The sequence below is a fragment of the Littorina saxatilis genome, linkage group LG9 (genome assembly GCF_037325665.1).
Source record: "Littorina saxatilis isolate snail1 linkage group LG9, US_GU_Lsax_2.0, whole genome shotgun sequence".
Lineage (NCBI taxonomy): Eukaryota > Metazoa > Mollusca > Gastropoda > Littorinimorpha > Littorinidae > Littorina > Littorina saxatilis.
This window is the reverse complement of record NC_090253.1, coordinates 20,012,218-20,029,717: the sequence shown is the minus strand read 5'-3', so window position 1 is coordinate 20,029,717 and position 17,500 is coordinate 20,012,218. Positions and strand designations below refer to the sequence as shown.

General features: G+C 43.9%; 1 protein-coding gene and 1 long non-coding RNA gene across 2 annotated transcripts in view; both read right to left on the bottom strand.

Moving 5' to 3' along the window:
* Positions 1-7,491, bottom strand: part of LOC138975552 (alpha-(1,3)-fucosyltransferase fut-1-like) — a 15,281-nt gene extending 7,790 nt beyond the window's left edge. The window contains exon 1 of the mRNA XM_070348262.1: positions 7,361-7,491. The gene's annotated coding sequence lies outside the window, so the exon portion shown is untranslated. The remainder of the gene's footprint in view (positions 1-7,360) is intronic.
* LOC138975554 (uncharacterized) overlaps positions 1-17,500 on the bottom strand; it is a 324,129-nt gene that overhangs the window by 8,159 nt on the left and 298,470 nt on the right. The gene's annotated exons all lie outside the window — the stretch shown is intronic.

Here is a 17,500-nt window from a genome sequence, read left to right as displayed (position 1 = left end):
TTTAAGCCACCAAGCTGAAATGCAATACCAAAGTCCGGCCTTCGTCGAAGATTGCTTGGCCAAAATTTCAATCAATTTGATTGAAAAATGAGGGTGTGACAGTGCCACCTCAACTTTTACAAAAAGCCGGATATGACGTTATCAAAGACATTTATCAAAAAAATGAAAAAAATGTCCGGGGATATCATTACCAGGAACTCTCATGTAAAATTTCATAAAGATTGGTCCAGTAGTTTAGTCTGAATCGCTCTACACACACACACGCACAGACAGACAGACACACACACACACACACACACACACACACACACACACATACACCACACCCTGGTCTCGATTCTCCCCTCTACGTTAAAATATTTAGTCAAAACCTGACTAAATGTAAAAAATAGGGTCGGTTGGTCGGGATTGTTTTTTTCCTAAAGAACATATTTTTAAGTTATTTCGCCGAAAAACAAAGCCTTTTTTTTTTTTCAAAATGCCAAAAAAAATCTAGGTTCGCGCGAAAAAATAGGGTCGGTCGGGATACAGTAAACAGACTTTTTTTTGGGGGGGGGGCCTTACCCCTTTCGTTCCCTGACTTATACAATTTTCTTGACTTTCATTTTATCACACTTGCCCGCTGCTGTTAATTCTGCGGAACTTATAAAAGAACTGCTTTTTGGTAAGATAGTCCTATATAATGAGAAGAATAGACTCCCATCTGTCACGATCGGGTGACAGAGACCAAGAAAGTGTCACTCAGTGGAGTGCCTGTTCTTGGTCGTGTATGATAGAAAGCGCCTGTGCGTGATATTGGGTTACAGCAGAGTTTGCTGACGGTGCTCTACGAGCACGGATGTTTTGTATCGCACGAGTTTTACAGTGGAGGTTTCTGCTGTCATAGCTAGGGCTGACGGTTTTTCGCTGACAGCGCACACGGGATTTTCACGGATTGAGTTTCTCGTGTCTTTTTCTGCTTGGGAGGCAGAATTGTGTATAGCTGGACTGGGTTTTGGGACAAGGTCAGTCACGTGTATTTGGCTAGGTGGTCTGTCAGAGACTCAAGGACGGCACACTTGACACCCAGCGGCAGAAGGGGAAGGATCGTATACACAGTTTCTAGAGTATGATGGTTTTTCACCGAGTATTATATTCGGCACTCTAGGGGAACTTCCACTAGTTTTTCCTTTCTCCCTGCCACGTATTTTGCTGAGGACAAGTCGTCAATTTTCCTTCGTCGGCGATGGCTTTCGCATAAGGATTCGACAAGGGGTTCTGGACGGTTTTGGTCACTGTTGACGAACAGAGGCTGGTCCAGGGAGGAAGCGGACTTTGCTTCCATTGAGAGTACAATCATAGGCTTTTGAGCCTTCGTTTCGTTTCGCTTCGTTCGCCTCGCTTCGTTACGTTCCTGTAACATCTGCACGGCTGACTCTGGCGGGAACTGTTGAAGCTACGCTAACCAGGAGACCGGCTAACCAGGAGACCGGCTAACCAGCGGACCGGCTAACCAGCGAACCGGCTAACCAGCGAACCGACTAACCAGCATACCGGCTAAGCAGCAGCAGCAGAGATAAAGCTAAGTGCACCAGGTCGTACGCACCCCGTTGACCACCGTTGTCTTTCGTATCTATGATTTCATTGGAGTAGTGACAACGTGGGGTGTATGACACCTGCACGAACTAGGGCTTTTCGGACAGAACATTCTCATTTAACTATATTTACACGGGTTCAGCGTGTTCCTATAATTTTCTACATACTACTGGCATTTTGTCAGTGAACACTGGTTTTTTTACGTGTTGAGAACGTAAAAGGAACATATTTTGAGTGAAGGCTCGAGGGAGGTGGAGAGTTTATACATAAACAGGCGTCTGAAACTTATACTTTTGTTGACTCTATTTAATTGTATGACTGCGAGAGTGGATCGTGGTGTGGTTAGTTAATTAGTAGTAATTAACCGGTTCATAATCACCTTGAGTGATATATTGAAACGTGACACATGGGGGCCAAGCCGGGATTTACTCAGTTAATTTCTGACTGATAAAGACCCACCAATTAAGGATAACTAAGAGCAGATAATCTCGTCAGTGCTCGACTTATTTTCTGCTTGGTGCTACCCTTTTTTGTATAGTTTTGATCATATACCACACCTTAAGCGATTCACATCTTGCAGGAAATGTAAATTGTAATTTGTGAGTTATTGTATGCGCTAACTGTGATTACTTCCCTTTCCTTTGTTTGTGAATCTTTGTTGTTGTACGTTCAGAGTTTTCCGTTGCAGAGAGCTGAGCGGGGTTAACGGATTTGTTGTTCGTTTTACTCAGTTTTCTCTACATTGTTGTTTCGCATTCTGTAACAGGTTACATTTCTACCGTCTTGTTTTACTTGGATTTTTCTCCATATTTTGACTTTGTTGGAATTTTGGGGGGGAAGGGTCCGAGGACTTCTGTCCTAACCAAGGCTGTGGGAGACACTCTGTTTCACCGCAAAAAGCAGCCGATAAAGTAGGCCACGGCTGTGGGAAACACTTTGTTTCACCGCAAAAAGCAGCCATAAAGTAGGCTACGCGATTTGTTCTACACCGTTTGGATTTTTCTTCTGCATTTTCTGGTTGCTGGATTTTTGTATCCACCGCTTTCATCACCGCGTGTTCTAGCTATAGCTGCGTTAGACTTATTTTGGTAATAAAGCTTTGCTAAAACTAACCATGGCTACAGGGGGATCTCCTACGAGGAGAATAACTTTCGAGACTCCTGGGAGCGAGCAACCGACTGAGCGAGACGCACGCGTTAGAGCCCGAAGCGTTCTAAAACGCTTAGAAGTAGAACGGAAGGAAGAATTTGAGCGACTGACAAGAAAAGAAGAACGTGACCGACAGGACAAGAAGGACGAACTTGACAGACAAGAAAGGGAACGACAGGCAGAACGACAGGCTGAACGAGACAGACAGGAAAGGAAAGAAGAACGTGACAGACAGGAAAAGAAAGACGAACTTGACAGACAAGAAAGGGAACGACAGGCAGAACGAGACAGACAGGAAAGGAAAGACGAACTTGACAGACAAGAAAGAGAACGAGACAGACAAGAAAAGAAAGACGAGCTTGAGAGACAGGAACGACAGGCCGAGCGTGACAGACAGGAACGGAAAGAGAAAGAGCAGGCGGATCGCGATCTCCAGCTAGAGCTAGCTAGGCTACAGGCCGAGAAGGGTACGCTTACTCAGGCTAGCGCGCCGACGTTTGTTGCCGACCGTACGAGACTGCCGACGTTCGACGATGACAAGGACGAGCTCGACGATTTTTTACGCCGGTTTGAGCGCATTGCATCTGACCAGAAGTGGGAAGAGGCCACGTGGGCTAGCCGCCTTAGCACCTGCTTAAAAGGACGCGCATTACAGCTCTACAATGCTTTGGATGACGACGAGGCGAGAGACTATCAGGCACTTAAGAAGGCGTTACTCCAGCGCTTTAACCTGACTGCTGAAGCCTACAGACGACGTCTGCGTAACAGCAAGAGACTGAGCGGCGAGCTGAGTCATCAGTTTGTGGCACGCCTTAATCTCTACCTGCGGCGCTGGGTGGAGATGGCCGAAAAGGACTGGACCGTCAACGACCTTGCCGACCTCATTGTCATGGAACAACTGATGTCCAGCCTGCGACCTGAGGTGGTGACCTTCGTGCAGGAACACCAGCCAAAGACTACTCAGGAGGCAGCCGACTGGATCAGAGTGCACGAGGACGCCCAGGCGATCTCCGGCAAATCTTCAGGCTCACGGCCAGGAAAATCGGGAAATTCGGGTTCTTCAGGACCCAAGGACGGGAAGGACGATCAGGGACACAAGGGATCGAGTTCCAGATCTGACATCCAGTGTTACTACTGCAACAAGCGGGGCCACGTGAAGAAGGACTGCCACAGGAGACAGGCTGACCAGAAGGGCGTTCACTTTGTTGGCAGTGAGGAGTTAAGGGACGTCACGAGCTCATGCACCATTCCACAACTCTGCGTTCCGTGCTCCAGGAAACATTTCCAGCCCCACTGCAACGTCTACGTTAACGGAGTGAAGGGCGAAGGTCTGCGGGACACAGGGGCAGACATGATAGTGGTTCGGGCGAGTCTAGTTCCAGCTATGGCCTACACAGGAGACAGCATCAGGGTGAGAATGGCCGAGGCATCTCACGCTTACGACTTGAACACGGCAGTGATCAAGGTCGTAACCCCGTTGTTCACGGGGACCATTGTGGCCGTCGTCATGGACGATCCTCCATGCGACTTGCTCATTGGAAACCGGGTTCAGTTTGTGGACGGCGTCACCAGGGAGGTTCCCGTTTATCGGGCTCCCGACGTCATTTCAGTGCTCACGCGGGCACAGGCGGAGCGAGAGGACAAACCTCTCAAACCCCTACCTGCTGCACGAGCTGCCCTGGGGAACGTGACCCCCGCGCTTCTCGCGAAGGCTCAGGATTCTGACCCGACCTTAGCTACTCCTCGGGAGCATGCGAAGTCGGGGAAGGTGAAGCTGAGCGGGAAGCATGGGAGGTCAAGGTTCCTCAGGGACAAGAAGTTGCTCTACCGTGAGTTCAGCAACCAAGAAGGTACATTCAAACAGGTTGTCGTGCCTCGCGAGTTTCGCGAGGGTGTCATGGCAACGGCACACGACTCGATTCTGGGAGGTCATCTTGGTACCAAGAAGACCACGGATCGTGTCTGGCGCCACTTTTACTGGCCAGGCATCTGCACGGATGTCCGACGTTTCTGTGCGTCCTGCGATAAGTGCCAGAAGGTGGTTGCCAAAGGAAGGGTGAGGAAGGTCCCCTTGGAGAAGATGCCGCTCATCGACGAACCCTTTCGTCGGGTGGCAGTGGACATCATCGGGCCCATCTTGCCTGCGTCTGAGGACGGAAACAGATACATTTTGACCATGGTGGACTACGCTACTCGATACCCAGAGGCGATCCCTCTGAAATCGATTGAAGCCACGCGAGTAGCTGAGGCTCTGGTTACTATGTGGTCCCGGCTGGGAATTCCATCAGAGGTACTCACCGACAGAGGCACGCAGTTCACGGGAGGAGTGATGGCGGAGGCAGCACGACTGCTATCACTGGAGCAGCACTTCACCACTCCTTACCATGCTCAGTGCAACGGACTGGTGGAAAGGTTCAATGGCACCTTGAAGACCATGCTGAGGAAACTAGCTCAGGAGAAGCCACGCACGTGGGACAGGTACATCCCAGCATTGCTTTTTGCATACCGCGAGGTTCCTCAGGAGAGCTTGGGCTTTTCCCCATTTGAGTTGTTGTACGGCAGACAGGTACGCGGTCCCATGGCTATCCTGCGTCAGGCTTGGACAGACGAAGAAGCTGACGAGGAGGTGCAGACGACAGCGACCTACATCGTAGAACTCAGGAACAGGATTGAAGAGACCTGCAAACTGGCTCAAGAGAACCTGGGAAGAGCAGCACAGCGTTATGCGCGAGGATTCGACCGCAAGGCACGGCCGCGCAGCTTCAAGATTGGAGAACGGGTGTTGCTACTTCTACCTGTCAAACACAACAAGCTACAACTGCAGTGGCAAGGACCTTTTGAGGTGACAGCGAGGGTGGGCCAGAACGACTACAGGATCATGATGCACGGGAAAGCACGCCTGTACCACGCCAACCTGCTGCGCGCCTACATAGAGAGGACAGCCTACGGGGAGAAGAACAAAGACCAGAAGAACAAAGACAAGAAGACAGAGAAGGTTGCAGTCATCAGGGGTGAAACGAGGGGTTGCTCGTTCTTGAGGACGACCTTTCTGTCTGGAAACAGACCATCAACCTCTGCAATATCTTCAGGTTGCAAGGTTGGCAAACGCCAGACTTATGCGCTGGGCGTTGATTCTCCAACCGTACCAATTCACGGTACGCGTCATACCGGGCGCCAACAATGTTGGAGCTGACTTTCTCTCTCGGGCTGGAGAGGAGAACATGACTGTGAGCGAAACCGAGGTTTCGTCTTGAAGAGGGGAGGTGTGTCACGATCGGGTGACAGAGACCAAGAAAGTGTCACTCAGTGGAGTGCCTGTTCTTGGTCGTGTATGATAGAAAGCGCCTGTGCGTGATATTGGGTTACAGCAGAGTTTGCTGACGGTGCTCTACGAGCACGGATGTTTTGTATCGCACGAGTTTTACAGTGGAGGTTTCTGCTGTCATAGCTAGGGCTGACGGTTTTTCGCTGACAGCGCACACGGGATTTTCACGGATTGAGTTTCTCGTGTCTTTTTCTGCTTGGGAGGCAGAATTGTGTATAGCTGGACTGGGTTTTGGGACAAGGTCAGTCACGTGTATTTGGCTAGGTGGTCTGTCAGAGACTCAAGGACGGCACACTTGACACCCAGCGGCAGAAGGGGAAGGATCGTATACACAGTTTCTAGAGTATGATGGTTTTTCACCGAGTATTATATTCGGCACTCTAGGGGAACTTCCACTAGTTTTTCCTTTCTCCCTGCCACGTATTTTGCTGAGGACAAGTCGTCAATTTTCCTTCGTCGGCGATGGCTTTCGCATAAGGATTCGACAAGGGGTTCTGGACGGTTTTGGTCACTGTTGACGAACAGAGGCTGGTCCAGGGAGGAAGCGGACTTTGCTTCCATTGAGAGTACAATCATAGGCTTTTGAGCCTTCGTTTCGTTTCGCTTCGTTCGCCTCGCTTCGTTACGTTCCTGTAACATCTGCACGGCTGACTCTGGCGGGAACTGTTGAGGCTACGCTAACCAGGAGACCGGCTAACCAGGAGACCGGCTAACCAGCGGACCGGCTAACCAGCGGACCGGCTAACCAGCGAACCGACTAACCAGCATACCGGCTAAGCAGCAGCAGCAGAGATAAAGCTAAGTGCACCAGGTCGTACGCACCCCGTTGACCACCGTTGTCTTTCGTATCTATGATTTCATTGGAGTAGTGACAACGTGGGGTGTATGACACCTGCACGAACTAGGGCTTTTCGGACAGAACATTCTCATTTAACTATATTTACACGGGTTCAGCGTGTTCCTATAATTTTCTACATACTACTGGCATTTTGTCAGTGAACACTGGTTTTTTTACGTGTTGAGAACGTAAAAGGAACATATTTTGAGTGAAGGCTCGAGGGAGGTGGAGAGTTTATACATAAACAGGCGTCTGAAACTTATACTTTTGTTGACTCTATTTAATTGTATGACTGCGAGAGTGGATCGTGGTGTGGTTAGTTAATTAGTAGTAATTAACCGGTTCATAATCACCTTGAGTGATATATTGAAACGTGACACCATCCTATTACCACGTTGTTCAAATTTGAAACTGACTGCATCCTTCAACCCCGAAACAATTTAATTTTACTCCATAACAAACTGTTTACATACCTTGATTCTCTACAAGCTGTGTTTGGATTTCTTTTCGCCTCTCCCTTCTTCGACCTGAGAGGACTCTTCAAACCAACACGCACAGTCAGCCGCTGTCATCAGGCGAACAACTCAACTGTGTGTGTGTGTGCGTCTGTTTCGCTCGCAGTTCAATATATCTTTGAACAAGTCGCGTAAGGCGAAAATACTACATTTAGTCAAGCTGTGGAACTAACAGAATGAAACTGAACGCACTGCAATTTTTCACAATGACCGTAGTCCGTCGCTTGTGCAAAACGGAGTGAAACTGACCACAGGCGAAGGTATCGTCCACTGGACTACTACTATCACAGAAAGACTACAAGGTTCGTCACTCACCTTCGAGTCTTCTGTGTTCTTGGAGTCGCTTCCTGGGGAAAAATATTGTTCAAGACGGTTTGCCTCTTCCTACAGTCTGTGTAAGGTCAAATAAATACAGTTGAATGATTGTTTGAACTGTATGTACCTTTAATATTTAGCTTCCGTCCGCTGCAGGTTGTTATTAACCATCATTTGGACGAATCTTCGTTTGCGAGCCGCCAGGTTCCACCTTGCGTCAAATCATGCATCCGGCACCGAATATGCATACCAGCGCTCATTGGTTAATAACAGGATATTCGATGATTATTTTCCCGTGGGTAGCTTCCCTTTGCTGCACAATATTTACATATGTTTTACACCAATCATATTTATTTTTATTTCTCCATTTCAATACCTGCAATGAGTATGCCTTAAAGTCATGAATGACTCAAGATGAAATGGTTTTAACAACAATTATAAACCTTTGAACACATTATTTCCCCCAATTCCTATTTCGCCTAGTGAAAACTGGAATTCCCATTTCCACTGAAACTGGATTCCCGTTTGCACTAGGGCAAACTGGAATTCCAATCTTCACTAACAAATATCCAGTGGAGATGAGAATTCTAGTTTGCCCTAGTGCAAACTGGAATTCCAATCTCCACTAGTGCGATTCAGAATCTCACTGGATTCTCATTTCCACTGTGACATATATACGGCTTCTCTGTGTGTGTGTGTGTGTGTGTTTGTGTGTGTGTGTGTGTGTGTGTGTGTGTGTGTGTGTGTGTGTGTGTGTATGTGTGTGTGTGTTCGCGATGCACGGCCAATGTTCTCGATGGATCTGCTTCAAATTTGGTGGGCATATTCAGGTAGACCCCGGACACAACCTGGTCGATGAGAATTTTCAACACGTGCTGTCAGCGCGCAGCGCTGAACCGATTTTGGTTTTTCTGTAGATCCACTACATCCATTCCCAGTAACTCTTCCTTATCTTCACCAGTGTTTTGTGTTTATCTCCCTTCCTTCGTGTGGCGTCAATCCATATTCCCGTTACTATTTTTAGAAGGTCACTGTCCACAACGCTCAATCCATATTCCCGTTACTATTTTAAGAAGTTTTCCTTCGTGTGGCGTCAATCGCAAAGCCGGCGTACGGTGCGCCACTCACCCGGCAAAGCCGGGTCGCCGGGTATTTGGCTTTACTTCTTCCCGGCGAAGCCGGCTACCCGGCGAAGCGGGTATTCATCTAGTTCTCTATATGTCAGTCAAATTGCCGTTGTAACACGAGAAAATTACTCCCAGGAGATTTTTACTCCGGAGTAAATATTTCGTACGAAAATATTACTCCCTTTACGAAAAACGTACTCCCCATTTACACGAGAAAATTACTCCTTGCGACAGATGAGTTCCGAGTAAACATTTTGTTCAAGTTAGCTCGTGCATACCGAGTAGCTGGCAATTAACTTTGCTTCCGAAGTTCCCACTTTCAAAGTTAATTTCATCATTTATACGACGATATCGCATCTTAAAGGTCCTTACCCATCTAAAAGAAACCTCCAACGCATGCTACAATTGCATGACATTCTGGTTTTAAAGGCAGCTCATTGGGAAATGAGCTCAGACACAATATTGAAGACGTGAAATGCGTCAATCGAGCAACTGTCGTAACTTGGCTACAATGAGACGGTCGGCTACCTTGCACCATAGACACGTACTGTGACATTCTTGTTTAATTTAGGTGAACAGCTTGAAACGGGGGGTCTTAAAACCGACAGTACGATCATTTACTGACCAAACAAACCGTGCTCGTGTCATTCGGCGAAGATGGTGAGCTTTCAAACTACCACGACTGAATAACTGATAACACATCTTTGCATAGTGATTTTTCTAGACGAGTAGCATAGTGCAGTGGTTACGGATTCGGAATTTCAATCCGACGCTCTGGGTTCAAGTGCCGCTGGGAGCTACTTTTTATATTTAGTCAAGTTTTGACTAAATATTTTAACATCGAGGGGGAATCGAAACGAGGGTCGTGGTGTATGTGCGTCTGTCTGTCTGTGTGTGTGTGTGTGTAGAGCGATTCAGACTAAACTACTGGACCGATCTTTATGAAATTTGACATGAGAGTTCCTGGGTATGAAATCCCCGAACGTTTTTTTCATTTTTTTGATAAATGTCTTTGATGACGTCATATCCGGCTTTTCGTGAAAGTTGAGGCGGCACTGTCACGCCCTCATTTTTCAACCAAATTGGTTGAAATTTTCGTCAAGTACTCTTCGACGAAGCCCGGGGTTCGGTATTGCATTTCAGCTTGGTGGCTTAAAAATTAATTAATGACTTTGGTCATTAAAAATCTGAAAATTGTAAAAAAAAATAAAAATTTATAAAACGATCCAAATTTACGTTTATCTTATTCTCCATCATTTGCTGATTCCAAAAACATATAAATATGTTATATTCGGATTAAAAACAAGCTCTGAAAATTAAATATATAAAAATTATTATCAAATTTTTTTTTTCGAAATCAATTTAAAAACTTTCATCTTATTCCTTGTCGGTTCCTGATTCCAAAAATATATAGATATGATATGTTTGGATTAAAAACACGCTCAGAAAGTTAAAACGAAGAGAGGTACAGAAAAGCGTGCTATCCTTCTCAGCGCAACGAATACCCCGCTCTTCTTGTCAATTCCACGTGCACTGCCTTTGCCACGGGCGGTGGAGTGACGATGCTACGAGTATACGGTCTTGCTGCGTTGCGTTGCGTTCAGTTTCATTCTGTGAGTTCGACAGCTACTTGACTAAATATTGTATTTTCGCCTTACGCGACTTGTTTTTAATTAACCTTTTTTTTAATAGACCTGTATTGTTAACGATATAGGTACATTTAAAGTAGAAAAATTAATATAAAAAGCAGAAAAAAAGAAAAGAAAAAAAGATCAATGAAGAGGAATACTCCCCGCAAAAAAATAAAAAAATAAATAAAATAAAATAAAGGGTTGAAGCAAGCAACTGAGATCCCCCCCCCCCCCAAAAAAAAAAAAATTCAACATAATCATTTATTCTTCTCCTAACATTCAAGCCAACAAAGTCATTTGTCATAGACAGTCATTCGATTCCAAGACAATCATCACAGGTTTGAACCGAACCTTTCGTTTAACCATTCAAAAAACAACAGCAATAACGCTGTTAGTACTACAGCGCGCTCAACGTTCGCCTTTTTATATTTAGTCAAGTTTTGACTAAATATTTTAACATCGAGGGGGAATCGAAACGAGGGTCGTGGTGTATGTGCGTGTGTGTGTCTGTGTGTGTGTGTGTCTGTGTGTGTGTGTGTGTAGAGCGATTCAGACTAAACTACTGGACCGATCTTTATGAAATTTGACAGGAGAGTTCCTGGGTATGAAATCCCCGAACATTTTTTTCGTTTTTTTGATAAATGTCTTTGATGACGTCATATCCGGCTTTTCGTGAAAGTTGAGGCGGCACTGTCACGCCCTCATTTTTTAACCAAATTGGTTGAAATTTTGGTCAAGTAATCTTCGACGAAGCCCGGACTTCGGTATTGCATTTCAGCTTGGTGGCTTAAAAATTAATTAATGACTTTGGTCATTAAAAATCTGAAAATTGTAAAAAAAAATAAAAATTTATAAAACGATCCAAATTTACGTTTATCTTATTCTCCATCATTTTCTGATTCCAAAAACATATAAATATGTTATATTCGGATTAAAAACAAGCTCTGAAAATTAAATATATAAAAATTATTATCAAAATTAAATTGTCCAAATCAATTTAAAAACACTTTCATCTTATTCCTTGTCGGTTCCTGATTCCAAAAACATATAGATATGATATGTTTGGATTAAAAACACGCTCAGAAAGTTAAAACAAAGAGAGGTACAGAAAAGCGTGCTATCCTTCTTAGCGCAACTACTACCCCGCTCTTCTTGTCAATTTCACTGCCTTTGCCATGAGCGGTGGACTGACGATGCTACGAGTATACGGTCTTGCTGAAAAATGGCATTGCGTTCAGTTTCATTCTGTGAGTTCGACAGCTACTTGACTAAATATTGTATTTTCGCCTTACGCGACTTGTTGATAGTCGCGATGAGATTTGTTTCTATTGGTGGCAAGCTTACCGTTAACAAACGCATGCGTACTAGTTAGGATTCCCCCAATTTTCGCGACATTGACCGAATACTCTCGAAGTCACCACTCCGGCGTTCATGCATAGTGAACAGTTGGAAAGTTAAACTTCGGGAGTTCCCACGTACTTCCGAAAGAGGCCTCTACTTCCAGTGTTGCTGACTTCCTCCTCATGCATACGGACCCTGCAGTGCGTCGTCGGTCCTTCTGAAGTTACATATGTGAGCGGAGCCCCTACTAATGACAGCGGCTGACTGTGCGTGTTGGTTTGACTGAGAGTCCTGTTACATGTGTTAGGCCAAAGAAGGGAGAGTCGAAAAGAAATCCAAACACAGCTTGTACCGACACATCGAAGAGAAGAAATCCAAACACAGTTTGTACCGACGCATCGAAGAGAATAAAGCGGTGTGCCGGTGTAACACGAGAAAATTACTCCCACGAGATTTTTACTCCGGAGTAAACATTTCGTACGAAAAACTTACTCCCTTTACGAAAAAAGCACTTCCCCATTGCACGAGAAAATTACTCCCCAAGACAGGTGAGTTCCGAGTAAACATTTCGTACAAAAGTGTTACTCCCCTGACGAATAAATAACGAATAAATTACTTCACCCCAACACGAGCAATTTAACTTCCCATACCAGGTGTACGAAATTTTTACTCCTTTGTCCCCTGTTAGTCATAAAGATCGGTCCAGTAGTTTAATCTGAATCGCTCTACACACACACAGACAGACAGACAGACACACAGACACACAGACACACATACACCACGACCCTCGTCTCGATTCCCCCCTCTATGTTAAAACATTTAGTCAAAACTTGACTAAATGTAAAAAGAATGTACAGTAAAAAAAACAATGTCCATTTTGGGTGTAACTGAAAAAACATAGTGTATAACAAATTCCAAACAAGCACGCAGACGGAAGAAAAAGAAAGTTATCAAGATAGAGAGAGAGTGCGAGTGAAAGGGTTATAAGTTTACAGTAGGCGACATCACAATAAAAATAAAAACCTTTCCGAATAGTACCCGCTGTTGGGACCAAAACAAAGTCTGATCTCCTTTTAAAAAAAATAAAATAAAATAAAAATAAATAAAAAGCTGGTTACACCGGGTATGATGACAAAACGGCTTCACTGACTGAGACGGGAATTGCAGGGTATGTTCTTTGCCACTCGAGTCGTGTGGAGACACGTTACGCCCAATATACGTAACCACTGAGACTGTTGTTTTGTACCCAGTGGGCGAAAGCGGTGTGAATGTATGCTGGCTAAAATTGTATTGTAGAAAAGAATCAGAAGGTTACTAAAAACAGATTAGTTTAGTTATGGTTGTGAATGTTTTATGCACTAAGCAGTGTTTTTGTTTGAATTTTTGGAGTTTTGTTTAAGCACAATCACTCAAGAAAACTTGATTTCAACGAAAATGTGACTACGTTGGAGAGAAAAAAAATGTAAAAACACTAAAGATACGCAGTCCATTGGTATGCTATCCACAAAAACAGATTTTTTAGACTCTCTTTAACTTTAGGGGAAACGTGCATAATGACTAGATGTATCGTGAAGAAGTACGAGAACAAAATAAAAGGGTACCCTTGTACTCAGTGTTTATGCGCCCCAGACTTTTCCATTTCTGACAGTCACGGGCCCAAGTCTTCCCTTGTTACGTGTCCCAGGCATTAAAACTGTTCTCTAACCTCCATTTTCATGTGTTTTTTAGCTATTTTTACGTGACAGTAGTTGGAGGTTTTTGCATTTCAGTCAAGTAACGCAGGCTTGTTCTTTCTTCAAGTTGTTACAGTTAAACACATAAATTTCAGATGCACACTACGGTCACTCTGATCATGAGCTCTTTGACGATGTTATTAACCACGCTGTTAATGCCCATAGTGACAACGAACTTACAATACGGGTTCTCACACTAAATTCACAGACTGGGAAAAGATCGTACGTACAGAAAGATTTTAAAGTGTTCCCATCAATTCTTCAAAAGCATGTTAAAACTTTGATTGCGAAAGAAACCACACACAAAATTTGAAATCGTGTATGATGCTGCAAACAAAATAAAATTTCCAGCAATTTAAAAACAAAATTAAAAAAATTAAACACAAGAGAAAAATAATTTAAAAAAAATATATATAAAGTGTAGTAAATAAAAGTTCAGTTCAGTGACTTTCATATTAATTGGGAAAATGTGTGTCCGAAATTTTACAAAAGATAAATTGTTGTACTTGGGTATTTGTAAATTATGTTTGTCCTCGTTAATTGTGAACAGGATGTATGTTTATATAAAGTTGAAAGTCAAGATTGGATTTGTTTAGCCTACGCGCGTGTGTGCTAGTGTGTTAGACATAGACATAGACATAGAACACTGTATTATCTCAATTAGTATGATAAACTCGGGTGTGGTGAATCATAATAAACAACATAAAACGTAAGAACATAAATAAAATATCGAGGCACAAATACTCAGCTCATAATAGTGTGTGGTAGGGGGGATGGGGTGCGCACACACACACACACACACACACACACACACACACACACACACACACACATGTGCGCGCGTGCACGCAAACAAATGAATAAACAGACGCACAACTACACACGCACGCACGCACGCACGCACACACACACACACACACACACACACTCACACACACACACACACACACACACTCTCTCTCTCTCTCACACACACACACACACACATACATACACTCACACACACACACACACACACACATACACACACACACACACACGCACACTCTTACACGCACACTCTCACACAAACACACACTCACACTCACACATGCACACAACGACGCCCATTTACATAGAAACACCCCCTCGTATAAGCGGGGATGAAAGAGTGGTGACCAGTGACCCAGAACGGACAAAAGCCAAAGCTAGCTGGTTTGTATTCAGTGAAATTTGCACGAAATGCACGCACGATCGAGATACGACTTTTTCTTCTATTTTATCTTTTTGGGACTTTCATTTGCGTTAGCTCGGTTTGATATGAAAAACCGAAGAAAAGCCCTGCCATTTTGCACTGAGAAACTGTGGAAGTAGCGTTTGTACTACTGGGTCTCGCTATAGTACAATTACCCTCACTTACTTCTTAGTTTGCTTCCAAAGTAAGCTCTTTTTTCGTCCCATGCATGCGAAAGTGAGGATGTACTTCCGATGTCGCTCAAAACGTAGGAAGTAGTCGCAAACTACCCTCAGTTACTTCCTCGCTTTGCTTCGAAGTAAGCCCTTTTTCCGGCCCATGCATACGGAAGTGAGCCAAGTACTTCCGATGTCACTCAAAACTTCGGGAGTTGTCGCGTACTTCCCCCAAAAGCATACGGGTCCTGGTCTACTCAGTTTTTGAAAAACGACCACGCACAATAAAACCCATTACACACGCCGTAGGAACGGCTGCACAAGGCAAAAGCCAGTTCCCCGGCTGCGAACCAGTGCGAGCCCAAAAACAAGGGGAGTTTCCCTCAGTGTACTGGCCAGTTGGATCTATAATGTCATTCCTATGACCCATACACAGCAACTGCACATGGCAACTCTTACACCTTCACCCGAATAGCCAATATCTTTCCTCAATATAACTTTAGTCTGAATGATGCGTATCGTTTGGCTTTATTGATCTTTCCCTCTTCTTCTTCCAGGACCAGGGCATCTTCAATCTCTTCTTTGTGTGTGGGCCAGTAGGAGCCTGCTGTCATCAAGCACCAGTGCCTTGAAGTCCTGGAGCATAAACAGAAAATCACCCATCAGTGAAGACACTTAATTCAAACTTCGAAAAGGGTTGAAAAAATGAACCAAACGCAAGAAAAAGTGTGAAAATAAAGAGTTACAGAAGAGTGTTTGTAATCTATTCATCTATGTAATGGAGTGCAAGTGTGAGTAAAAGGTGGGGGTGGGTGGAAGAGGGGGGATGGGATATATTTAGCATTCCGACACACTGACAAGTGTGAAAATGTGTTCTAGTGCTCCTGACGATCAAAAGTGTCAGTTACACAGCTTTCGCTACTTGGAATGAATGCCCAGTTTACCATTGCATTATACAGTGAAACCCTAACTTTGCCCCTCCCCCCCCCCCTTTTAAAAAACCCACAACAACATTTGTCTTAAAAGACAGTATTTTCTCAGATTCCTGTTTATAACCTCTATTCTGCTTTTCTTTGATTGAGTTTGCTGTATATATACATATATATCTTAAAAGAAGGGCTTCACTGTATCTCTAATTTTTTTCTGTACAAGAGGTATTGTAGCAGCATCTGTCAAGTGCTAAACCGCAAAAAGGTCAATTTGATATAATTATTCAATGCTGATGTTTCAAGTTAAGCAGAACTGCTGTTTGACATTGGTTTGAAAATGTGCTTCGGGGATTGTCTTGCTTAAAAAAAAATTTGAACAGGAAGGCAGACATCTATTTGAACTGCAAAGCACACACAATTCAAAAACCTACACATCATTATTATGACTTCCTACATAACAGCATGATCATGGAATCTGTTAGCCAATGTGTCAGATCATGAAGATCATTATGGAGGCAGAAATGATCCCCTCAATCTGTAAAATATCCTTTACAAACAGCATACAGGTGTAGCTAAAACAAAATTCATATTACAGTGGAACCCCCTTTTACGATTTCCCAAAATCTGATAAAATCAGGTATTAAAAAGCAGAAAGTCTTAAAATGAAGGTGAATTTGCATAGGTTATGACCAGAAAATCTGAAAAGCAAGGTCTAAATATAGGGGAGATCTTGAATTGTAAAGGTTTCTAAAAGGGGGGTTTCACGGTACAGCACCCCAATTGTGAGGACTGTTCATTTATTTCCCTTTATGAGACACTAAAAGGTTGTGGGTACTGAAATTTAACTGCACAAAATATCTTGACAAAATCAGGATGCTGAAGCTTCATTTTCATTCTTTTAACATATTTTTGGAAACCAGGAAATACACACATTCCCTAGAATTAAAAAAAAATGCACCGGTAATGTAATTTGTGACTGAGACCTAAAAACCTCACCGTTAGTCATTATTTAGTATACCCTGTGACAAAGTCTTTGACCTCACAAATCTTGCAGAATAAAAAGGTACTTACTCGAATGATTGAGTTTGGAGGAGGGGTGGGGGTTGAGGGGGGAAGCAGTGAGAGAAAGTACATGTACTTATAACTATAGTCCTGATTCACCTTCAAATTGTTTTTTTGGGCCACAAAGACACCTAATTTACCCCCCCCCCCCCCACACTTACACACAATTTTACTTTTTTTCTGCACACATTACATTCCTAAAACACACACACACCCACACATAACAAATACACAACACGCACTGATTTTCTTGACATTGTTCAGTTGGATGAATGTAATTTCTTCATTTTCTGTGATAGCACTCTATTGGAATTCACAAAATTACCCTTGGCTCTGACATCATAAGTCTTTTTCTTTTAACTCCTGCACACAGAGGAAGTATCTATTAATATTATAAGTATAACTAGTCCTCACTTACCTTCAAATTGTTAGTCGGATCAGCCTTCTTGCCCAGCAAACCAATTTCAGTTTGAGAAGACTTGGACCAGTCCTTGCCTCTGCATCAGCTCACACCTCTGCTAATTCCTCTCCCTATCCTGCCTCGATGTGCACTTTTCTCTTTGCCCTCAAG